This window comes from Schistocerca cancellata, chromosome 1 (assembly GCF_023864275.1).
Source record: "Schistocerca cancellata isolate TAMUIC-IGC-003103 chromosome 1, iqSchCanc2.1, whole genome shotgun sequence".
Taxonomy (NCBI): Eukaryota; Metazoa; Arthropoda; class Insecta; order Orthoptera; family Acrididae; genus Schistocerca; species Schistocerca cancellata.
Window position 1 is genome coordinate 935,778,290 of NC_064626.1, and position 26,550 is coordinate 935,804,839.

General features: G+C 43.7%; 1 protein-coding gene across 1 annotated transcript in view; it reads left to right on the forward strand.

Annotated features, from left to right (window-relative positions):
* Nucleotides 1–26,550, forward strand: part of LOC126115533 (pneumococcal serine-rich repeat protein-like) — a 543,274-nt gene that overhangs the window by 281,873 nt on the left and 234,851 nt on the right. The gene's annotated exons all lie outside the window — the stretch shown is intronic.

A 26,550-nucleotide genomic window follows, 5' to 3' on the forward strand; every position in this document is an offset into this window, starting at 1 on the left:
TCAAGTGAGTCAATACAGGAAAAATATAAGCGAGTCGTTTTCGAATTTTCTAATAGTTTTACACGTCGCTTCTTCTCATTCGCAACACCCCGCCCTGGCCGGGGTGACAGAGCGGTTGTAGGCGCTTCAGTCTTGAACCGCGCGACCGCTACGGCCGCAGGTTCGAATCCTGCCTCGGGCATGGATGTGTGTGATGTTCTTAGGTTAGTTAGGGTTAAGTAGTTCTAAGTTCTAGGGGACTGATGACCTCAGAAGTTAAGTCACATAGTGCTCAGAGCCCTTTGAACCTTTTTTTTTTAAACACCCCTTGGAATGAGAAGCTACCGGCCCTGCAACCATTGAGTATAGCGACCCCGAAAATTTGGATTCTGTATAAATATCCGTCGTTATCCAATATTTTTACATGTCGCGGCTTTTCACCCCCATCTTCATCTCTAGGTGTGATGGGGGTATATTGTCCCCCCACAATACCGTTATACAAGTAATACAAATAACGAGGCACATATGTACACAGTTTGGATAAAACTACACCAGGCATTACTGAGTTTTTTCTGTATTTCCTCTCCTCATCCTTATGGGAGGTAAGTGGTTCTAAACCCCAAAATATTTTTTGCTCGACAGTGACACAATTACCAATTTTGGTTAAAATCGATGCAGCGGTTTAGGAGGAAATGGGAATGTTCTTACGTATGTGCATACATTATTTTTTTTTAATAGCTACACCTGAGTGCTGTCAGTGCATTTTATCCTCTGTAAGATGCTACCTGTGGTCATTCACTTCCTTCTCTGTTAGTATGCCAGATGGCTGTCATATAGATAAACATTCCGGTCTACGAAGCGAGTGAAGTCGTTCCGAAGCAGGAACGATCTGTGAAACAGTAAACCGCGAGAGGTTTTCGTGGTCTACGCACAGTGGCACCCTGTCCTCTGAACTGTGCCTTTTGAGTGTAGGGGACTGTTAATAGGTCGTGTTTGTGTTGTAGAATGAGCGAAGGGAGGGAGAGTGGAACTCGGTGCCGCCACATAGTCGGTGGGCTGATCGGAGTTTACCGACTGCAGATGAAGCTGTAACGGGAACTGTAGGATGTCGTCCGTAGGCTTCGTAGCGCAGTCCGTGTTGACAAAGAAGACCGCCTCAGTGCTTAAGAGCCGGTGGGAGGCTTAATGAGCAGCCATCACACTGCACTGAGCGCCGTTTCGCACGTGCCTCGTTTTGTGTGTGTTTTAGGTCTTGTGAAACAAACGGCTGTTAAGCGTGTTGATAAGAGAGAGAGCGGGTAAGTTGGTAGCTTTGCAGTAGGTAACGCGGCTGCACTATTAAGAAAGGCTGTTGTATTTCCATTAGCGTCCGCTTACGACCGCGGGACCACTCGCGATTGCAGCCGTAAGCGAAGATGGTGCACTATCCTGTAGTTTGTTCTTGCCATTAGCACGTCTGATGCAGCACGTGCTAGCAAGAAACTGCAAAAGAGGAAAGTATGTCGAGGACGCGTGTGACATAACTACTGTACACCAGAAAGGCCTCAAGCGGAAAGATGTGGTACATCAGGTCATACCTACAGTGCAATACGTACGCCGAAGTATAACAACAGAATCGATGATGATGATGATGTTAAAGGTGGTTGCTACTATAACTGTTGCGTCATTGTAACTGACTTAACTATTACATTCTGGCAAAACTGTGGTGTGCGGAAAGACTAGACGTGATGTAAAACATCTTTCCATTTCGAGCCTTTCTCGTGCCATCCAGCACAACGATGTAGAATTATTGTCTCTGGCTGGCCTCTGATCTGTTCTTTGGGCGTAGGAAAAAATAGCAATCAAGGTGCATATGGGTCAGGTGAACAGTATGCTGGATAATGCCCGTCTTGGGCGTATTGTTCCGGAAAAAAAAAATATTTCTTTGTGGGTTGAAGCACAGGAGTGCTCTAATTGGCGTTGCGAAATACAAAAATTGACGCTCACTGGAATCTTCTACCGCCATTTAACGTCATCGCCAGAAGATGGACAATATGCTGCCTGAACTCAAAGAAGCGAGACTGTCCGCATTACTAATGACCTGTGTGTCGTGCCGTGTTTTTGCACGACTGTTTTCTTTTTTTTTAATCTGGGACTGTATTCTTGCGCTGTGGCAAGTTTCATCGACACCGATCTGCTCATTACAGTTGGCGAGCAGTTCTTCGGCTCTGGCTGAAAGGAAATAAAGGGCAGTCCTTGTGTAGCGTAACGAGAAGGCGTTGTTAAATTACTTGAAGAAAGACACTTTTTACGTAACATTTATGCTAAGACGCCTGAGTTCCTGGTTTCGCATTTAAACAGGGAATTGGACTGGTACTGGAACGAACGAAAGAGTTAATAGAAGGCAATGAAATAAGCAAACAATTCTATAAACATAAGTCCGGAAACGAATCATTTCCCCCTATACGACTTACGCACAAGTGAGTCATACCAGTGTTAAAACATTTCTAATGTTTAATTTTATCGTCATTCCAGATACCTAAGTACTGGTAAACACATTTCGTGAATAAGTATCTCTGTCATGACTCGCCCATACCGTGGTCTCCCAGATCCCCCTGATTTGAACTCGTTCGATTTTTTTGTATGGGATATTTGAAAGCTTTGATGATACCCAGCACTGTTGGTAATTTCGATGAACTCCTGGAATGGATTATTTATTTTATTTAGCGTATGGCATTACATATGAACAGCGACTAACTATTGTGGATTACATAGTTTTACAAAATTTACAAAAATATAATAATTTTATAATTTAAGAAATAAGTCTATAAATTAATGTTTAATTTGTAGGTCCACTCAAGAGCTGCTCCTGTCACTTCAAAGAAATCTTCCATGTTCCCATTGTAGGCTCTTCTGCTACAGCTTGTTACAATGTGATGGATCGTCTGGTGTTCATTTCCACAGTCACACTGAGTAGATGATGCCTTTCCCCATCGGTAGATGGGCCTGTACGGATCCGATTAATTGTTTTCCAGGCACGTCGCGTTAATTCCATATGGGCTGGTTTTGTGTCAGATCTTTGGAGGGTCTGATGTTCCTCATGGGGAATAGTGTGCCACATTTCTGTCCACTTTTAGTTGCTACTCAAAGTAGCTGCCTGCAGCGATTCTGCGAGTAAGACATGGTTGCCTAGATTTTAATCGGTTCATTATGAGTGCAGCAACGTCAGAGTGCATTGGAAGCTCGGGCATTTTAAGTAATTTTTGGAATTCCTTGAGGAGGGCGATCTGTCTTCGGAGGCCTGGTGGCGCAATGTTGCTTAGAGGTGGTAACCAGTATAGAGAAGTAGATTTGATGCAGCTTGTTATTGTCCTCATTGCTGCATTTAGCTCCACGTCAATTTTTCTCACGTGTGTGCTATTAAGCCACACTAGGGCACAGTATTCGGCAGCAGCATAGACCAGCCCTAACGCAGCGCATCGCAGTGTCGTAGCTCTTGCGGCCCATGAGGTACCACTCAGCTTCTGTGAGATGTTATTGCGTGATCTCAGCTTTGCTGCGGCGTTTTCTATGTGCTTCCTGTAAGAGAGGGTTCTATCAAGAGTCACTCCTAGATATTTTGGAGAGTCTTGGTGGTGGAGGACCTGACATTTAAGATGACATTCAACTTCGCATTGACCATTCTGTTGTTAAGGTGAAAGCAGTTGACTTCAGCCATCGTTGAATTCGGTATCAGTCTCCGCTTTGTGCTTAGATCTGCGGATAGGATCTCCTCACCAGGTTCAAGAGTTCTCTGGTTGGTGGCTAAGGCCAGATCGTCTGCATAGATGAACTTGCTTGACTCTGTTTCAGGGAGATCAGTTGTATACACGTTGAACAGGATTGGTGCCACAACTGAGCCTTGAGGAAGACCATTATCAAGTTTCTTCTGTCTGCTTATTTGGCTGCCAAGGACTACTTGGTAGTATCTCTGAGATAGCATGTTGTTTATGAACCTGATTGTGGTTTGGCAGCGTATAACACTGGCGAGTTTGTACAAGAGTCCTTGTCACCATACTGTATCGTAGACAGCTGTAAGGTCAATAAAAGCCACTGATGTTTTCAGGCGACGTTGGAATCCAGCTTCTGTGAACTCCTGGAATGGATTATGGATGGTTGTCAGTGTATTCACAACACTTCTAGGATTTCTGAACGTGTACGGACATCGATGAGAGGACGAACACATGAAACGTGGCAATGTGAAACACTTGTTGTAATGTCCATATTGCAGTTAGGGTCCTCGGGCACTTGGTGGTGGTCATTTACTGGGTCGTAATACGTCGTATCGGTAAAACCATTGGTTTCAGGATCTATTGTTCGCTTATTTCATTGTACTCAGCTCGCCCCTTTTGTTTCTGTCTACAGTAGTCAATTGTCGTGTACTTGTAACAAACATTTCGATTCACTGGTGTACTGATGCAGTGCAGCAGTCGCCTTGTGGCCGACTTACGTCAGAGTGTAGGCGACAAAAACTTAGTATTGGCGAAGATAGTAATGTATGTTGACAGTTGAAGATGGGCGAAAACCCAGAACGGCATGAATAAATTAGTACAAAAAGTGGTTGGTTGCTAAATGTAATTTAATCGACAGATTCTACCATCATTAACATTGACCGATTAATGTTGTCACTTTAGAAATGTTTTGCGCGGTGGAAGGAACTAATGACGTGTGTGGACTCGAATGGGACCTACTTTGAAGGCCACCACTACTGCGAGAGGAAATTTGGTGTGTACACAAAAATGTGCAGCATCGGTCTAGAGTGTTTTGTGACAGACTTTGTTCACGACATATTCAGACGCAGCCGAAGAAAACTCCAGAAGTCGTTTTGCTCGTCCACCGCCGCTGTCGTGGTCGATTTTGACGAAACTTGTCTCACCATAAGGACACAGTTCAAAATCGGATAGTCAATCACTAACAAGCCACAACAAACTTCGATGCAAGCAGTACCGTTGGTATGGTGTCAGTGTAGTACTGTGAAGTTGCAGCTATACCATCCGACACAATACCATAGAACCTCAATACCAGTTACGGCTTGGGCAAAGTCATAGACTTTAGGTTGCCTCACCTGTGTTTCCAGTCCGTAGACGAGTTAGGGAGTAAACAGTGTATACTCTGCAGCGAGCGAGAGTTTGGCATTGTGCGAAAGTAGTGATCCGACATTGTCGTGTTGAAAGACAGTCCGAGGAGTATGAAACTGTCCGGTCGCAGGGAAGGGTGCTAGGGAAATTGGGATTCAGCGTCTCACAGATGACAGTCACCGGAGATGGAATACAAACTTCGATCGGGGGCAGGATGGGGGAGGAAATCGGCCGTACCGCTTCAAGGGAACCATCTCGGCATTTACTTCAAACGATGCAGGTAGACCATGGAAAATTGAAATCTGGATGGCCCAACCGAAGTTAAGTGTGTTGCCACTTTAGTGTCCATGTCCGAGGGGAACAACAAGCTACAAAGTGAAGCTATCGCGGTACCGACTGTATGATTCGTGGCTGTGTCGTCAGGCGACGCAACAGCCACCGTGCCTATTCACGCGGCCCAGTCGTAGGCAACACTGGCAGTTCGTATTTCGTGTGAGATTGTCGGATACGTCCAAGGCACATCACACCTTCACGCAATCAGAGTATGCGATACGAAGATTCTTTCATTTTTTCCTGACGTTATAGTGTCAGGCGAGCACAAATTTTTGTTCTTCTATCCTCCATTTTCAAGTTGTAATCCAACCTATTTAATGTCTATTTTATCAGAGCAGAACACGACTGACTCACTGATTCGTGATGACGGTATCATATCTATCATAAACGTTCTATCTTTGTTTTTACAGCATCTGCCACGGCGCTATTACAAATGCTTAAACTTTACATGAGGAGACAAGAGAGCTATGGTTAGCACGCTGGACTAGTATAATGGAGTAGTAGTGTTCGAAACCCCACCCTGCCATCCTCATTTTTACTTTCCGATTTCCCTTGGTTTTCCGAAATCCATCCACCTGAACGCAGTGATTGCGGTGCTAGAACGACCCCCCCCCCCCTCTCTCTCTCTCTCTCTCTCTCTCTCTCTCTCTCTCTCTCTCTCTCTCAATTATTGTCCACCTGAGTTTCTGAGTGCAGTGTTCCATAAACAGTGCACAGTGTTCCATAAACTTCATGTGATCTGCTATTTTGTGCGAAATTTTTAACCTTTTATCAAATGCAATGCGTGTTAATTTGTTTGTAATTGAAGGGATGAAGATTTTCTCGGCTGTGGGTGTAGCACACACTACGCGCGACTAGGGTCTAGCTGCGAGCATGTAACAGCTACGAGGGGTAGTCACAAAGTTTAAATTACCACCTCGAAAAACGAAAGTATCCTAATAATTTTTTGTATGCTTGCTTCCCGGTACGTGGATGGTGCCCTGGTAACCACTGGAATATCCTGGCTACAGTGCCGTAGGACGTCGCTAGAGTTGATAAAAACAAAGTTGTATAATGAGCTGCGTAATTTTTTCTCCTACTGCGACCACCTACGGTGGTGTGGTGCGGAGATTCCAGTGGTTACCACGACACAATGCATATCCCTACAAGCAAGCAAACAAAACAAAACATACTTGGATACGTTCTTTTTTTTTTTTCGGGGTGGTAATTTGAACTTTGCCTACTACCTGAGGGAAGTGCCCTTGAACGAAGCTGCCTTTTAGGTGATCACGTTTTTTGATCATTAAGACCTGGTGAACATCAGTACATGATTCGTGAAATATTCTCGAGAGAAACCGAAACAGCCCTGTTATATGCTTGAGAATGGAACTTACAACAGTATCAGTGTGTCGTGTTTCTTTTACACTTTGTTCTCGTCGCTGTTTGTGGCGCAACGAGCTGACGCCTCCTGGTACTTGCAGTGATGGACGTGCAGCAGCTTGACGGGCAGTGGGGGAGGGGAGCGGGGGGAGGGAGGCGCGGCCCAGAAAGCCGGGCCCCGGCGGCGCCTTGACACGGTTGCAGCGCCTTATCACCGCGCTGCACCAGCCAAGGCCAGCCGAACCGAGCCGAGCCGAGCCGGCAGCTGCCATGGCTGCCTGCTGCTGCCCTCTGCCGTCCGGCCGCCACTCCTAATCTGTCCACAGGCCGAGCCCCGCAGCCGCAGTGGTCTTTAGTCCCTTCAAAGACCTTCTGCGATCGAATCGAAACTGGAGGCATGTCGGTGTGAGGCATTTACAGTAGTTCTCAGAATCTGTAATTGCGTCTTACAAGGGAACCTCCCCATCGCACTCCCCTCAGATTTAGTTATAAGTTGGCACTGTGGATAGGCCTTGAAAAACTGAACACAGATAAATCGAGAAAACAGGAAGAAGTTGTGTGGAACTATGAAAAAAATAAACAAAATATACAAACTGAGTAGTCCATGCGCAAGATAGGCAACATCAAGGATAGTGTGAGCTCAAGAGCGCCGTGGTCCCGTGGTTAGCGTGAGCAACTGTGGAACGAGAGGTCCTTCGTTCATGTCTTCCCTCGAGTGAAAAGTTTACTTTCTTTATTTTCGCAAAGTTATGATCTGTCCGTTCGTTCATTGACGTCTCTGTTCACTGTAATAAGTTTAGTGTCTGTGTTTTGCGACCGCACCGCAAAACCGTGCGATTAGTAGACGTGCCTCTCCAATGGAAACCGAAAACATTTGATCGCAAGGTCATAGGTCAACCGATTCCTCCACAGGAAAACACGTCTGATATATTCTATACGACACTGGTGACGGCATGTGCGCCACATGACAGGAATATGTTGTCGACCCACCTAACTTGGACACTTGGCGAATGGGTAAAAAGATTCTTCTACCTTGGCCGATTTAGGTTTTCTTGTGGATGTGATAATCACTCCCAAAAAAGTGATAAAAACGTAAGAGTTTGTCACATAAGCTGAAAATAAAAAATTAAACTTTTCACTCGAGGTAGGACTTAAACAAAGTACCTCTCGTTGCGCAGCTGCTCACGCTAACCACTGGACCACGGCGCTTCTGAGCTTACACTATCCTTGATGTTGCCCATCTTGCCCATGGACTACTCAGTTTGTATATTTTGCTTATTTTTTCATAGCTCGCAGCTCGTGGTCGTGCGGTAGCGTTCTCGCTTCCCGCGCCCGGGTTCCCGGGTTCGATTCCCGGCGGGATCAGGGATTTTCTCTGCCTCGTGATGGCTGGGTGTTGTGTGATGTCCTTAGGTTAGTTAGGTTTAACTAGTTCTAAGTTCTAGGGGACTGATGACCATAGATGTTAAGTCCCATAGTGCTCAGAGCCATTTGAACCATTTATTTTTTCATAGTTCCACACAACTTCTTCCTGTTTTCTCGATTGATCTGTGTTCAGTTTTTCAAGGCCTATTCACTGTGCCAACTTATAACTAAATCTGAGAGGGGTGCGATGGGGAGGTTCCCTTGTTACTACAGCAAGGTTGATGGTCTTCTTCTCGCTAAGTGGTGGTGTGCAGCGCATGCGTTTTCGCTGCGCGCTGTAACCACTTTCACGGTTCACGAAGGAAACATTTTACTGGTGGACTCGGATCAAGCGTTCACATTTCCCTGCTTCCGGAACTGTTTTATACACGTCTGTATCCTTAGTCTGATCACCAAGAGATGGTTATTTAGCAACTATTTTTAAACAATCGTTTTGAGTCCGATCGTTATCGCGTTACACTCGACTGCAACTGAGAGTGCAGTGGAGAGACAGTGAGGCATCGGGTCTGCTAGATAGGTAAATGCGCTAGATATTGTCATTTCGTAAGTTAAACTTAGTAAACGGTAAGTTCATAACTGACATGAAGTTTTTCAATCCCTGATGATGCCGTTGTCATTGTTGATATTATAATCATAAGCCCTAAGGCTTGTTTGATGAAGCTCTCCGCACTACAGATTACAAAAGTAACGGGCAAGGCGAACTCTAGATTGCGGTTTTTTGGCAAAATCCTGAAGCGGTGCAGTCCTTTAACAAAGGAAATAGCGTGCAATACGTTAGTTCGTCCAGTCTTACAGTATTGGTCGTCTGTATGGGACCCTTACCAGTTGGGTCTGATTCAAGAGATTGAGAAGGTCCAAAGAAGAGCGGCAAGATTCGTGACTCGTACATTTCGCCATCGCGAGAGCGTTACAGATCTCATAGAAAGTTTGAAGTGGGACACAATTGCAGATAGACGGTGCGATAAGCGGAAGGGGCTGCTCACTAAATTCCGAAATCCCATCTTCGCCGAGGATGTAGAGCATATATTATTACCACCAACTTTCAGATTGCGCAATGATCGCCATTCAAAGATAAGAGAAATTAGAGCTCGTACTGAGGCGTTCAGACAGTCGTTTTTCACTCGCGCGATCCGCCAGTGGAACAGGCGGGGGGGGGGGGGGGGGGGGGGGGGGAAATATGACTTTGGCGCGAATTGTGCCCTCCGCCACACACCGCTTGGTGGCTAGCGGAGTATATATGTAGATGTAGTCTGCCCTGTGCAACCTTATTCATCTCTCTAAGTGCTGCAACCTGCATCCAATTGAAACAGCTCCCTGTATTCAACATTTAGTGCTTGTCCACACTTTAAACCCCCCCACCCCACCGCCTAGCATTTTCTTTCACTTAAACTGCATGTGCCACGAAACTGTAGAGACCAGCGCGTCGTCATTGATTGTTCCATCTACCCACCCAGTCTTCAATATTCTCCTGTAGGACCATATCACAAAAGTTCCAGTTCTCCTCTTACCTACACTGTTCGCCGTCTGTTTCTCTTCCATAAGAGGCTACAGTCCAAACACTGCCAGAAAAAGACTTCCTAACACATCACAAAACTGTTCAGTCTTTCGTGGCCACTTGTTGACAAATTGCATATTGGCCGACGCTCGCTTGATGATTTTACTGACGTTTCGCCAGCACGAGTGGCTGGCATTGTCAAAGCTTCACCACCAGCAACCCGAGACAGAAGCCAATAGACAGTTTGATTTACATCTCACTTCTACTATACAGAAACACTTTGGTTTCGCTGTTGCCAGTCTGCATTTTCCACGTTGCTGGACGAGCAAAGCGTTCCTAATGGTTGGAAAAAAAAGTGCCGTCCATTCCCGTGTTCAAGGAAGACCGTCGAGCAGACGCACGGAAGTGTAGTTCTACGTCTGTGATGTCGATCTGCTGTAGAATTTGGAACATGTATGCTCGCGTATTATAACGTTAGTGAAAACCGAAAATCTTGTTCGTAGAAACATTGTTTCCGAAAAAAAGGATCGTGCGAAACCCATCTCCCGCTCTCCGTCCACGAGACCCAGGAAGCAGTAGATACAGGCCTCCCCGGGTAGATGCTGTCGAGCACGGCTGCCTAGTGCACAAAATACTACCGTTCGGAATACCAGACCAACTATTTGACTGGACTGAAGATTCTCTAACAAACAGAGCAAAGCTTGTCGTTCTGAAAGGAGAGAAGTCTTCAGACATAAAAGTAACTTAAAGTGTGCCCCAAGGTACGGTACACGACCGTTACTTTTCACGATGTGTATAAATGACCTAGTAGATAACGTAGGAAGCTATCTGAGTTTCTTCGCATATGATGATGGCGTATACACCGAAGTCGCAACGCTAGGAAAATGTAACGAAATGCAGGAAGACCAGCAGAAGATCTGCGATCAGTGCAGGGACTGGCAGTCGACACTCATCTGAAAATAAATGTAAAGCGTGGCGAACAAATATGGAGAAAGTGCCTTTATTGTATGATTATACGATTTCAGAGCAATAACTGGAAGCAATTACGTCCGTAGAATATCTAGCGGTATGCGTACGGAGTGATTTAAAGTGGAACGACCACATGAAACTAATCGGCGGAAAGGCGGATGCCAGACTGAGATTCCTTAGGAAATTACAGAATCCTTAGGAAATGTAGTCCGCCCGCAAACGAGATAGCTTGCAAAACCCTCGTTCGATCAATATTTGAATTTTGCTCGTCAGTATGGGTTCCATACGAGTTAGCGCGAGTTAGCGCTGATAGCTAAGAAATAGAGAAGATCCAACGAAGAGCAGTGTGTTTCGTTAAATGTTTATTTAGTACGCGCGAAAACTTGACAAATGGTCAGCCAGCTCCAATGGCAGACGTTGCAAGAGAGGCGTCGTTGTCTTATGGTGTGATTTGCTGTTGAAGTTCCGAGAGCTTGAGTTGACGGAAGAGTCGACCTGTGTATTGCTTTCCTCGCACGTGTATCTCTCGAAAAGGCCGTGAAGGTAAAATTGTAGAGATTCGTAGGAGTGGAATTAAATGAAAGAGAAAAAGCGCGAAGTAACAGAGGTACACCAAGCGAATTGTGGAGAGTAGGTGTAAATGTGTGTCCTCCTGGCCACCAAATACATTTTATCATTCTACAGCTCGTAATGCCTGCATATACACAAGAAATAAAATAAGGCTGAAGAATTGAGCAAGCGATCTGTAGCAGGATTAGTCTCATCGACGAACCATCGTACCGCCTAGCCGAATGTTCCCTTAAGACGAACGTACCACACACGTTCAATGAGAGATCGTGAGACCATTCTGGGTAGTGATTTACAGGATATTCTGAAACGTCCCCTTAGAACAATTTATACACGACTGTGCTTAAACTGATACACAATAATTTTAGCGCAACGCAATCTGACTTTCAAAAATCCCTACAAAAGAATGGCCCTGACTAACATTAACCTATACCTTCCACAAATCACTTACCTCACAAAAATCTTCGTTACTCGAACTACTGCAATACAGCGAGCGCCACTACTGCCAGCAAAATAAAAGATTCAAACTACGGAAGGCACTAACTACTGATAGGCATAGTTAGCAAATGAAAGATTTTAATAGAGAACAAACAATGTATTTACCTTAATAGTCATAATATATATATATATATAGCAGTTCATGACAAATTACAAAACTCCGCCATCTCTCTCCCCACATCCACCACTGCTGGCGGCTCACCTCCAACTGCGCAACGCTACGCGCTGTTAACATCCAGCTGCCCCTCTACAATGGCAGACAACAATGCAAACTAACCACAGACTGCACACTGCACAGCCAGTGATTTTCATACAGAGCGCTACGTAACATTGCCAATAAGAAAACATAAACAGCCTACTTACAATTCTAGCACTGTTGCGTCAAAAGGATGGTCATCTCTACTCCTCTTGCCTTTACTCACCGTCGTCCCATTCAGCAGGAGCGTATTTCGAATTCTGATCGTCATGTTTCGTCGTGTTCCTAATGGTCCCTTAATCATGAAAGGCAAATGCTGGGTTCGTTCCTTTAAAGACACCACGGTAGGATTCTTCCCGCATCCTTCTCCAACTAAGCTAATTTCCCGTTCGTAATGACTTAAGAGTATCGAGATGTTAAGTTCAATTCTTATTTATTCCTGGCCTTTTTCCTCTTATCAACAAAATACTAAAAAGAAACATTTGTTTCACATTCTGTACTCGAATCGCCTGCCTTCGGATCTCGCCTCTTCGCACTAGCGTGTATGAGCCACCTCGAGTTCTTGTAAAGATTGTTTGCAGCGTTCCCCTACACTGTGCCAACCACTTCCCGTAACCTACAGGAAGCAACGAACGATTTTTCCAGTACAATGTTTTCTGAGAATGCGGCAATGGATAAGCGATTACTCGTCGCAAGAATGGTGTACCGCTGTAACGTTATTCCATGAAAGATGAGACTGCATCAGCAGAATGGAGTTGCAAAATGCAGGAATAATTGCAGGTTATCAGCGCTTGGTGGAAATGATCATAATTTGAAAAAGTAATTTGAAGAGCGTGAGTATGCCGCAAAAAACTTAAATTTCTTACCTGCCTCACATGCAATAAATAGTTAGAACGCAATGGAAAACTACATAGATCTTGATGTCGGCATTGTGGAAGGACTACGTAATGTAGTTGTGGGGAAAAGCTGGTGGCGGTCTAAGATTCATTGAAGGAATTTGTCGAAAATGATCTTTGCGATGGAGGATACCTATAAAACTCTTGTCTTAAGCATTTCATAATATTGTTACTCTGTTTATATTCCTCTTAAACAGATTTAACTGAAGATGTAGAAAAGATCAAAGGCTTATCTGAATCAGAGCATATGTCACGGGTATGCTTAATGAATTCCTGTGCATCGTGACGGTAAACGAGCTGCCATCCATAAAAAGGCGTCGAAGAATTTATTATTACCTAACACACAAATTCCAAAATAAGTAGTTGTTGACAGTTGTGAAATCAATCAATTTAATAAATCATTGTTGAAAAATACTAACACGAATTCTTTGAAGAAGAATCGAAAAACAGGTAGAAGCAGACCTCGGGGAAGATCAGTTAGAATTCCGAAGAAATGTAAGAAAACGCGAGGCAATATTGACCCTATGACTTCTCTTAGGAGAGAGGTTAAGAAAAGGCAAAGTCTATATTTATAGCATTTGTAGCCTTAGAGAAACGTTCGACAATGTTGACTGGGATAGCCTCAAATTTAAAGGTGGCAGGGGTAAAATACAGGGAGCGAAAGGCAATGTACAACTTGTTCAGAAATCAGGCGGCAGTTGAGTCGATGGACATGAGGAGGAGGCAGTGGTTTAAAAATGGAGTGAGACAGGGTTGTAGCCTATCCTCGATGTTACTCAGTATGTACACTGAACAAGCAGTAAAGGAAACCAAAAAAGATTGTAGTAGGAATTAAAGCTTAGGGAAAAGAAATAAAAACTTTGAAGTTTGCCGATGGCATTTCAATTTCAGACAGCAAAGAACTGGGAAGGGCAATTGAACGGAATGGACAGTGACTCAAATCAACAAAAGCAAAACTAGGATGATGGAATGTAGTCGAATTAAATCAGGTGATGCTAAAGAAATTAGATTAGAAAACAAGACTTGAAGTAACAGATGAGTACTGCTATTTGGGCAGCAAAATAACTGATGAAGGTCGAAGTGGAGAGGATATAAAATGTCGACTGGCAATGGATCTTAAGAAGAGAAATTTGTTAACATCCAATATAGATTTAAGTGCCAGGAGGCATTGTCTGAAAGTATATGTATGGAGTGTAGCTATGTATGGAGTGTAGCTATGTATGGAAGTGTAACATTGTGGATAAGCTGTTTAGACAAGAAGAAAGCAGAAGCTTTTGAAATGTGGTGCTACTGAAGAATGTGGAAGATAGGATGAGTAAAATCACGTATGTATTGCGAATACATAGAAAGAAGGATCCTTTATTGTATGATTATATGATAACGGAACAAACACTGGTAGCAGTTACTTCTGTAAAATATGTGGTAGTGTGCGTACGGAACGATTTGAAGTGGAATGATCATATAAAATTAATTGGTGGTAAGGCGGGTGCCAGGTTGAGATTCATTGGGAGCGTCCTTAGAAAAATATAGTCTATCAGCAATGGAGGTGGCTTGCAAAACACTCGTTCGACTTATACTTGAGTATTGCTCATCAGTGTGGGATCCGTACCAGATCTGGTTGACAGAGGAGATAGAGAAGATCCAAAGAAGAGCGGCGCGTTTCGTCACAGGGTTATTTGGTAAGCGTGATAGCGTTACGGAGATGTTTTGGCAAACTCAAGTGGCAGACTCTGCAAGAGAGGCGCTTTGCATCGCGGTATAGCTTGCCGTCCAGGTTTCAAGAGGGTGCGTTTCTGGATGAGGTATCGAATATATTGCTTCCCCATACTTATACCTCCCGAGGAGATCGCGAATGTAAAATTAGAGATATTCGAGCGTGCACGGAGGCTTTCCGGCAGTCATTCTTCCCGCGAACCATACGCGACTGGAACAGGAAAGGGAGGTAATGACAGTGGCACGTTAAGTGCCCTCCGCCACACACCGTTGGGTGGCTTGCGGAGTATAAATGTAGATGTAGAACTGATGAGGTGGTACTGAACCGAATTGGTAAGACAAGAAATTTGTGGCACAATTTGCCCGAAGGATGGGATCGGTTGATTGGACACGTTCTGAGGCATCAAAGGATCACCAGTTCACTATTGGAGGGAAATGTGGGTGGTAAAAATTGTAGAGGGAGACGAAGAGACAGGTGAAAATCGTAGAGGGCGACAGAGATGAATACAGTAAGCAGATTCAGAAAGTTGTAGCTTGTAGTACTTATTCGGAGATCGAGAGCTTCGCACAAGATAGAGTAGCATGGAGAGCTGTATCAAAAACAGTCTTCGGACTGAAGACAACAACATATAAACATAACGAAATGAATAGACATTCAGACCCACAGAGAAGCACGCATCCTCCGTCGTAAACTCTGCGCACCACTCTGTAAAGGGGGAGGGGGGGGGGGGGGGGAAGCGAGCAATGATGCTTACATGCTAGGAAGCTCACAACGCAACCAGTAACCTCACCATGCAGGAAGAAAGACTGCTCCTTTGGCACGAGCGCAAAAGGCAGTGAAATGCAGATGGACACGAAAGAAACGGAGACATTGTCAGATTTACCGCCAACAAATACCGTGAAAAACACTCATTATCGGAAAACCGATATTTTGCCAAAACATCTCGCTTAAACAGATTTCGTACAAGGGTGTTGACAGATCGACCAGTGAAGTCATGGCGATCGACCAGTTGATCGCGATATCGCGATCTATCGGTTGAGCACCCATGGTCGGTTGTATCCTCGTACGGTGAGGCGCGGCGTGTGTAGGCGAGATCACCACGTCATGCGGCACAGTGATTCCAAGTACTGAGTTGGTTACCAGAAAGCAGTCGGACATATCTGCGACGTGCCGTGGTTCGCGGTAACGCCTTTTATTGCCCTGCGCTTCTTTGAACGCTTTAGACAGGGTAGTGTTTCCCTGCAGCGGTCACCTTTCTACGTCACAGTTGTGACGTAATTTTATCTGTCATCACCTGCAGCCGGTTTTCACTGGAAAAGCTCACAAGGAAGTCTTTTGGACTCAGTTGCCTTGCTGTACAAAAGGCATTCATGTTTCGAACAAGTTGGTGTAAACACACACAAAAGACACATATTTGCAACAAAAGAAAAGTTCGGAGTAGGCATTAAAATTCATGAAGAAGAAATAAAAACTTTGAGGTTCGCCGATGACATTGTAATTCTGTCAGACGGCAAATTACTTGCAAGAGCAGTTGAACGGAATGGACAGTGTCTTGAAAGGAGGATAAAAGATCAACATCAACAGAAGCAAAACGAGGATAATGGAATGTAGTCGAATTAAATCGGGTGATGCTGAGGGTATTAGATTAGAAAATGAGACACTTAAAGTGTTAAAGGAGTTTTGCTATTTGGGGAGAAAAATAATTGATGATGGTCGAAGTAGAGAGGATATAAAATGTAGACCGGCAATGGCAAGGAAAGCGTTTCTGTAAAAGAGAAATTTGTTAACATCGAGTATTGATTTAAGTGTTAGGAAGTCGTTTCTGAAAGTATTTGTATGGAGTGTAGCCATGTATGTAAGTGAAACGTGGACGATAAATAGTTTGGACAGGAAGAGAATAGAAGCTTTTGAAATGAAATGTGGTGCTACAGAAGGATGCTGAAGATTAGATGGGTAGATCACGTAACTAATGAGGAGGTATTGAATAGAATTGGGGAGAAGAGGAGTTTGTGGCACAACTTGACTAGAAGAAGCGATCGGTTGGTAGGACATGTTCTGAGGCATCAAGGGATCACCAATTTAGTACTGGAGGGTAGCGTGGAGGGTTAAAAGTCGTAGAGGGAGACAAAGAGATGAATACACTAAGCAGATTCAGAAGGATGTAGGCTGTAGTAGGTACTGGGAGATGAAGAAGCTTGCACAGGATAGAGTAGCATGGAGAGCTGCATCAAACCAGTCTCAGGACCGAAGACCACGGCAACAACAATTTTCGTCCCGGCAGCAAATTTAAAATAGCTGCGTTATTCCGGCTTCCACCAACTTTTTCGGGACGCATCTCTTGGTCGTCTATTCCGGAGCTATTAATCCTCTCTCAAATAATTTCAGTTGGAAATCCCTTTACCCCACTTCCGTCCAAAGAGATTTGTCTGAGAAAACAAGGCATCAAATTTGAGAACGTTTTGAGTTGCCCACTTGGTCAGGGAATGGATATAAACAACAAGAAACTAATTGTATCGGCTATGAGGCCCTAATATGGTAGATTGTAATTGTTCAGAAAAAATATTAGAACGAAAATACTGGCATGCAATAATTGTTTGTTGGATCGTCTCTGTATGTGAACTGGTTCACAGTTTGATGCGTACGTGTACATGTTTTTACATTATGATTTAACCCGAGCGTATTTAAGTAACTGTAGAAAGAAAGGCGCGAAGTAATGTTAGCTCACAGTGCAGACAAAAGCCAGTAGTTGTTACAGACGATAAATAAGTTATAATTTAGCATTGTCAGTAGCAAGAACAGTCTAGGTTGCAACCAAGGTTTAAAATCCAGCAGAGGAAGATTCCGAAGAGTACGGCGTTGAAAAGCTGTACGTCATAACCTCCCTTCTGCCTCTCGGCCAAATGATGATGAAATTTCCTGTACTTTCAGTATTCTAACCTGCAGTCTCCAGATAGATCCCGAGTCCATATCAAATTCGTTGGCTGTAGATAAAACCAATAAGACAATGTACGCCGTTGCCTGATCCTAGCTAAGCAGGCACTGACATGAACCGCGTAAAATGTGGAAACCAGAGTCTACGCTTGGCTGCTGCCAACAACTGCTATAGAGCGCGTCGGTTAAGAGTAACGTCAGTCCAAATCAGTACGATGGACAAAAGTCAGAATCGCCTTCACACATCTAATTCCAAATCGAAGTCCAGGTGTATAAAAGCGAGATGTACTCGAGAATCGGTATGACGAAGGCTTCAGTGACGAAAAACAAAACTGGCAATCCTCCGGCTGAAGCTGACACTTGTTTCCTGACGGCCATCTCCGTCTGATGTATTGGCCGTGACCCGTGTAGTCGCGCTGTCGAAGACGGAGTGGTGCTACGTACAACTGGTATCAGGGTCGCTCTTAGAATCTCTTCTCCATTTCTCTGCAGTGGCGGGTTATAGGTGATGCACCCGCGCAACACTTTTATGTCTTTGATAAATTGAACAATACTGGCAAAGACAGTAAGGGAAATGTACGAACTGTTATTCTGTGTCGCTGTCGTTGTGGTTAAGGGCCCAGTCTCCTCTGTCAACCTATAAAACAAGTGAATACACTTGTTGTGCCTGGGATGCACAGTCATAAAAACTTCAAGGACATCATCTTTACGCCAGTGACTCTTAAAAGTTTTTATTACACTATTGCAATTTCAGCTTTAGGCCAGCATCAAGTGCTGATATGGCTTTAACCCATGTCAACGTAATGTAATCTGACACACAAGTGTGTCGTTGTCAGTCCTGTTAAATACATTCGTGTCGTTGTTACACAGCGCGAGCACACGTATACAAACAACGTAATCTGTAAATGCACCACAACTGTGGTCTAATGCATGTGTGACTAGTGATGGGTTAATGAACATGTGCATTTACAGATTACGTTGTTTTATGATGTTTGTATACGTGTGCTCGCACTGTGTTACAACGACCCGAATGTATTTAACAGGACTGACAACGACACACTTATATTATGTTGACATGGCTTAGCCGTAATAGCAGCACTTGATACTGGCCTAAAGCCGAAATTGCAATAATGTAATAAAAACTTATAACGGTCACTGGCGTAAAGATGTCTTTTATAAAACAAGTGATTTTTACGATTTTTTTGGAAAATATTTTTCCACATTGTTTTTGATTCTTGGACAACATTTTCTGATTTCTTAAATTCTGTCATCACTAAGCCCCCATCCGAAGCGTTAAAGTTGATCTATCCAAAATGAGACGTGTCCCTGACGGAAGTCCTGCAAGTCTTAAATGAAATAAAAAAAACCAACAGTTTTCTTAAGCAATTGATTATTGCCCACGGAGTAATGACACATATCTTTCTGAAATTTGTCAAAAAACTCTTTCTTAGTCTGCCCACAATCCATTCCGTCAACTCTGACACAGTGTAATCACACTGGTAATTCTTTCTGAAACTAGGCTGAACTACGCCTCGGACATCTCCGCAAGGAGTAATAGAATATTTTTTATTTTAATTAATTCATTAGTTATTGAAAAAAACTAGACAAAAAACAAACGACAGAACTATTATTTTGTTTCAAACGTCCGCCACTTAATTATTTTGTCAAATTAAAAAAACTGTGCTATTACTCGGTGCGCAGTATCATGTAGATTAAGAAAATTGTTTTTGGTTTCGATTTCACATAACATTTGGTGACTGCAGGACTTCTATCACAGACCCATCACATTTTGGACAGAGCAATTTTAAATCCTCGGATAAAGGGTTTAATAATGACTGAATTTCTCTAAAAAATCAGAAAATGTTTTCCAAGAATCAGTGATTAAGTGCAAAAAGATTTACGTTGATTGCTTAATTAGTTTTAAAAAAACGTAAAAATCTCTTAATTTTTAGGCGCACTGAGAATAATTAATCCTTAATCGCGGTGTGGCAGCACTTTCGAACTCTAAGAATGTTCAGGCTGTAGTATCAGCAGCAGTAAAGATCACGTTATATGTACAGAACAGACAGCTGACACTAACATCAATATAATCATGTTACGTAGCACAGAGAAATGTAACACTTTTTGTTTCTGTTTCTTCCGTCTTGGACGCCGCGATTTTCACTCAAACAACAACAACAGCAAGAACAAGAAGTGCTACGTGACACCGGTAGCTAAATGATAAAAAGATTTACAGAATTTTATTCGCCAGTGTATTGCTTGGAAAATTGACGCATGGGCGTGGGATAACGGTAAATGATTGCGTGATAATGATCATGCCGTTAAAGGCAATTGCCATTAGGCTCCACGCTATTAGATTATCGGTGTGCCTGTGTAGCTTCAACGAGTATCAGGCACTGATTAGCAGAACATTTCGGAAAGCTTTCAGTAGAATGCATACATCAGGTATCAGGTATAACTGAAATTAATACAATATCACAAAGTGTTGCCATTTTTATATTTCAGCTGTTATAGCGAATTTTAAATGACTGCATTCACAAAAGAGGAGTCTGTAGTAGGAGATGACGCGACATTTCCATTACTCAGCCGGCCGGAGTGGTCGAGCGGTTCTAGGCGTTACAGTCTGGAGCCGCGACACCGCTACGGTCGCAGGTTCGAATCCTGCCTCGGGCATGGATGTGTGTGATGTCCTTAGGTTAATTAGGTTTAAGTGGTTCTAAGTTCTAGGGGACTGATGACCTCAGAGAAGTTGGGTCCCATAGTGCTCAGAGCCATTTGAACCATTTGCATTACTCAGTCATACCATGGCATTAAAAGTACAAAATCCGACACACTCTTCCTAAAAGAATTTTATCTCTGACAGTTAGCTAATTACGCTTGTATATGCTGACCGAAATCAGTGGTTTAATAGAGAAAAAGTTCAGCTGCATAAACATACAATGCAATTTCTTCATTCACTTTAATTTCACCTAAAGAGTGTAATTAAAGGGCTACAGTGGACTTATTTTCTGTAAGAAATGATTTGAAACATCGTTTCAGCTAACCCCATTTAGGTTCATTATGGTCTCAATCACAACAGAAGACTATAGAGATGGCTCCTTACTCAAATCCACTGCACTTTGTCTCGGTACTGCAGCTTTCACTTGAACTCGCGTGTGTATCACATTAATAGCAACAGAATTATAAGCAAGTGTTCGACATCTTGATATTCAGTTTAATATTGCTATTTCAGAATATTGGCAGCACACTTAGAAACAGAGGGATTGTGTGCGGGGAACCATTGACAGTACTGCGGATAGCATGGCTATTGCAGTGCCTGCGTTACTCCGAATTACGATACGAAGTTCCTTTCGACATGCGTGCATGTACTGGAATACACGTAATGTATTCTCGTCAGTCGTCGTTGGTCCCGTTCTAGCAGGATCTTTTTCCAGGTGCAGCGATGTCGGAGATTCGATGTTTTACCGTATTCCTGATATTCACTATACACTCGTGAAATAGTCGTACGGGAAAATCCCCACTTCATCGCTACCTCGGAAATGCTGTCTCCCCTCGCTCGAGCGCCGACTGTAGCACCACGTACAAACTCACTTAAATCTTGCTAACCTGCCATTGTAGCAGCAGTTACCGATCTAACATCTCACCAGTCACTCGTATATAGGCGTTGCCGACCGCAGCACGATATTCTGCCTGTTTACTTATCTCTGTATTCGAATACGCGTGCCTATACCAGTTTCTTCGGCGCTTCGGTGTATTTTACTTACAGCTATTTCTTACAGTTAGGCTTCTATGCAACCTTTCGTTACTCTAAAATTAATCCTCTCCCAACCCGCAGAGCGGTGTCTTGAAAGTAGGATGATGATTTTCGCCTAGAAAACTGGTCACTGGAAATTTTAAACGGGTTTTAGGATGTATTACACAAATTTTTGACTGTTGGCCAGTTGACATTTTTCGACAAGCGAGGATCACTCTCAGATGCGGTTATCGCTGTGGCGATACGACACGTTGCAATAAAGATCGCACGAAACGACTGTTACCGTGCGACATTCGTCTTTCGTCAGGAACGCCACGACGAGCAACCAAACACAGCAGGCGGCAGTAACCATGTGTGTGGCGCGTCGCTGCCAGCGTCATAGCGAACAACTTCCAAACTGTCACATATTTACTCAAGACTTGAAAGAAATATGGCTTGTCTTCCAACGTTGAAAACGATTTCTATATGTTACCTACAGTTGGGACACTGCATTGTATGATCTAGAATGCACCACACGTCAACTGGCCAGAGACCACATTCTTTGCTGCAAACTTAACACGCACTGTCTTTTTATTTAATTTAGAAGTATCGAAGTAAGTATTGGAAAACAGCGAAAAGGGGAAGAAAATCACTATCGAACTGCATCAGACTATAAGATGTGGAAAATACAATTTATATTACAGAATAGTCTCCTCAAAATCGAATGAGGGAGATTATATAGCGGAGAACTTGGGCGAATCCCAGAACAGGAGTTTTTGGTTTTTTGCGCGAAAAGTAAAAGCTTCAGTGAGAAACTAACTGCTGAGGCGGATGTAGCATTGCTTCACCTACAAGAAACAATTCTTTTTTCTTTAGGCGTATTATATGACTTCAAACTTCCCTGACCGTGCACCGTACGATACAGCTGTGTGGACCAACCAGTACCGCGTGTTGCGCCTGTTGACACGACGGAGAGTCGTATTATTGTCTTCCCAGTGTGACCCTTTAAGTCATGCCACCTGATGTTCCCACGCACTCCATCTATGCGGGTTGCTTCTGCGTCGTATCACGAGTCGCACTGCATATCGTCGTGTCGCATCAGTGGTAACTGCGCCTCGGAGACACACTATGTAGTAGGAATGACACCTTCAGCTGTATTTATAGGTTCTATTTGCAGTCGATGTCGGTGTTACATTACATCGTCTTTAGACTTCTTTATGATACCAGCTGATGTGGCTACCGGGTAGTTATCGTGATACGTCTCACAGAGCGCAATAATAACAATAATTGGAACATTGCGTACTGAACAACAGTTGTTTACTTCAGAGTGTGCTGAGCCATCCTTCCTGTCTTTCGTTCACAAAGCCGGCCAGTGTGGCCGTGCTGTTCTAGGCGCTTCAGTCCGGAACCGCGTGACCGCTACGGTCGCAGGTTCAAATCCTGCCTCGGGCATGGATGTGTGTGATTTCCTTAGGTTAGTTAGGTTTAATTAGTTCTAAGTTCTAGGCGACTGATGACCTCAGAAGCTAAGTCGCATAGTGCTCAGAACCATTTGAACCATTTTTTCGTTCACAAAATAAGCAGGAAACACTGTTCAGCATAGCCGACATTTTTTTTTCACCCTCAATGAAATATAAGACGGTCGTTAAATTAAATGACGCTCGAAATTAATTGCAGCCATTAATCTACATAGAAAAGTCCTTATAGGTACTTCAGAATCGTTGCTGCTTCTGCGCTTATGCAAAATTTCGTACAATTTCGGCAGACAGCAGAGCCATAGTGAACCATCAGAATGGCGTCGCGCCAGTCGCTCGTTACAACCGCCGTTCTGGATCTGAATTCTTTGCTGCGGAAAAAGAAATCAAAAACGTTTGTGTATAATTTATAGTAATGAATAACTTGATAGGAGTACGGCTGGGCGGTGGGTAAATAGGCTTAAAGCTCCAGGAAGTTCAGAAACTGAGCTGTGTGAATCGCCACGTTCGGGACGTCTTGCCACAGCCACAGCTACCTAGATAGAGAATAGCAAGGATGCCATTGTTCGTACAGACCGGTGCGTCATATTCGACATTTGGCTCTACAGCGATCGGTGTGTAGTGATAGACTCTCTTAGATATTCAAAGGTCTGCACAAGATGGCTTCCACGAATGCTCACAACGCACCACAAGATGAGGCCAATGAAGTAGTTCGAAATATATCCGCTAACTGCGGCTTCCGTGGCAGCATTTGTTTTATGCTCAGATATTCTACCCATTAGTGAAATGTTAAAACGTATGCCGGACCGGTACTCGAAACCGTATTTCCCGCTTACTGCGAATGGTCGCCTTACAATTTCGTCTATCCGTGCACGCTCCCCGGATCGCCCCGAACTTCCATATGTCACACGGTTGACATCAGTGGTTGCCAACCTTTCTGAGACTGTTACCCTTGCGTGCAATCAGATACAGTGTAGTAGCCACACTTCCTCGCCCCCCATCAGCAACAACATTAGCGCCTAACTAAACTTCAGAATGTAAAAAAAATTCTTTGAACGCTTTTGTTTTTTAAGTGATGGAAGATAAATATTTAATTTTCGTAGGTGTTTTACTAAACCCCGAAATAATGAGACAACTGGTACCGCTCAATTCTAAGAGCATTTTATTTACATTTTTAGAAAGATGAAATAATTCTCAGTGTATCGCGAGTTTACCTACAATTCGTCCTCAGAAAAGAAAGCTAATCATCTACATTGATGATAGATACATTACAAAATGTGCTTCCTCTGCACCACTTCTTTCGCCAGTGACACTTGCTTCACTCACTCCCTACAACTCCATTTTAAAACCAACGAAGTCAAAGAGCGTACACTATACCTTCTGCATGTGTACCACTACATTCCTGGACTCCTTGCCCCTAAAATGGTAGAAATAGGAAGACTTTTGGCTGCCAATGATTTGTGTCTGACAACTGCCGCACAGCAATGTAATAACCGTTACGTAATTACTGCTGTGTTGGGATCTCAACTATATCGGTTATTGTAGTGAAGTGAACAATGGACCAGTTTCTGGTCCATTGTGGGAACTACATATAACTCGGAGAAGGCATTTTAATGGGGATGTTTAAGCAAATATGTATCGGTTTTACTGTTAGAGATGGATGACATAAAGTATATGTGCAGGAGGTGGACTATATGAGGAACAAGGAAGATGATGATCACACATTCGTTTCGCAAGCTGTAACCTCTACCACATTGTCTCGCGTCTTAATGCCCGTATTTGAAATAAAAAATGTAATTATTAACTTACGCAATCAGTGTTACAGTTTTACGAAATAGTGGAGCTGATAATAATCTTTTGAAAATAGTTTAGTTTCGAGATCCAAACACTAGTGAATATTTTTTTTAACCTGAAAAAATTTCATTCTACCCCTCGGGGGGGGGGGGGGGGTAATTAACCGCAGGTTGGGAACCACTGGTCTATATTATGTAATAGTTCACTATAATCATCACGTAATGTTTGCAAGTAACATGGACGGATAGCCGAAGTGGTTAAGGCGAGCGCACGCGATAAGCGGCAAATCCTGGTTGGAGTTTTGGTCTGGCATACATTGAAACGTCACTAATCGTTAGTAAGCGTATACTTAACGTCAGCTGAAGCTAAGAAATTCGCGGTCAGCAATTGTATTTCTAATGGTTGTCGTTCAACTACTTTTGAATTTCAACATGAAAGTAAGCAACGGAGAATTCTTCGTGTCAGGGACCGCGTTGATAAAATGGTCAACCATTAGTGTTGCGGGATATGTGAAGACTGAACAAACTGAAGAACCGTTTCAGACTTTTTCGATCTGACAAGAATCCAAAGGAAACCTTGCTCTAATAGGACAATGCTGGCCCCTATACAGCTGCAAAACCCAGGAACAGCTCTCCAAAGTGTGTTAGATATAATTGTCTCATCCTCACTGTAGCCCAGAACTGGCGCCCTCGAACTATCGTCTATTTAGGCCATCCAAGGATTCTCACTGTGGTACACCATTTGAAAATAATTCACGCTGTGTGGAAATGTCTTACTAGCACAAGACTAAAGCTTTTACCAACAGAGAATACATGCTCTCACTCAGCGCTGACATAAGACCATAGAACGTGATTGAGACTGTGGTATAAAGGACGATCAAAAAGCTCGATTGAGGGCGTTGCTGCAGCTTGTAAGCGACGTAACGCGACTACGATGCGTATATTTAAGCAACGATGTGTAGGTAACGCATTGCGAGGTGCATTCAAGTTCTAAGACCTCCGATTTTTTTTCTAGTTAACTACCCACCCGAAATCGATGAAACTGGCGTTCCTTCTAGACGTAATCGCCCTGCAGACGTACACATTTTTCACAACGCTGACGCCATGATTCCATGGCAGCGGCGAAGGCTTCTTTAGGAGTCTTTTGACCACTGGAAAATCGCTGAGGCAATAGCAGCACGGCTGGTGAATGTGCGGCCACGGAGAGTGTCTTTCATTGTTGGAAAAAGCCAAAAGTCACTAGGAGCCAGGTCAGGTGAGTAGGGAGCATGAGGAATCACTTCAAAGTTATCACGAAGAAACTGTTGCGTAACGTTAACTCGATGTGCGGGTGCGTTGTCCTGGCGAAACAGTACACGCGCAGCCCTTCCCGGACGTTTTTGTTGCAGTGCAGGAAGGAATTTGCTCTTCAAAACATTTTCGTAGGATGCACCTGTTACGTAGTGCACTTTGGAACGCAATGGGTAAGGATTACGCCCTCGCTGTCCCAGAACATGTACACCATCATTTTTTCAGCACTGGCGGTTACCCGAAATTTTTTTGGTGGCGGTGAATCTGTGTGCTTCCATTGAGCTGACTGGCGCTTTGTTTCTGGATTGAAAAATGGCATCCACGTCTCATCCATTGTCACAACCGACGAAAAGAAAGTCCCATTCATGCTGTCGTTGCGCGTCAACATTGCTTGGCAACATGCCACACGGGCAGCCATGTGGTCGTCCGTCAGCATTCGTGGCACCCACCTGGATGACACTTTCCGCATTTACAGCTCGTTATGCAGGATTGTGTGCACAGAACCCACAGAAATGCCAACTCTGGAGGCGATCTGTTCAACAGTGATTCGGCGATCCTCCAAAACAATTCTCTCCACTTTCTCGATCATGTCGTCAGACCGGCTTGTGCGAGCCCGAGGTTGTTTCGGTTTGTTGTCACACGATGTTCTGCCTTCATTAAACTGTCGCACCCACGAACGCACTTTCGACACATCCATAACTCCATCACCACATGTCTCCTTCAACTGTCGGTGAATTTCAATTGGTTTCACACCACGCAAATTCAGAAAACGAATGATTGCACGCTGATCAAGTAAGGAAA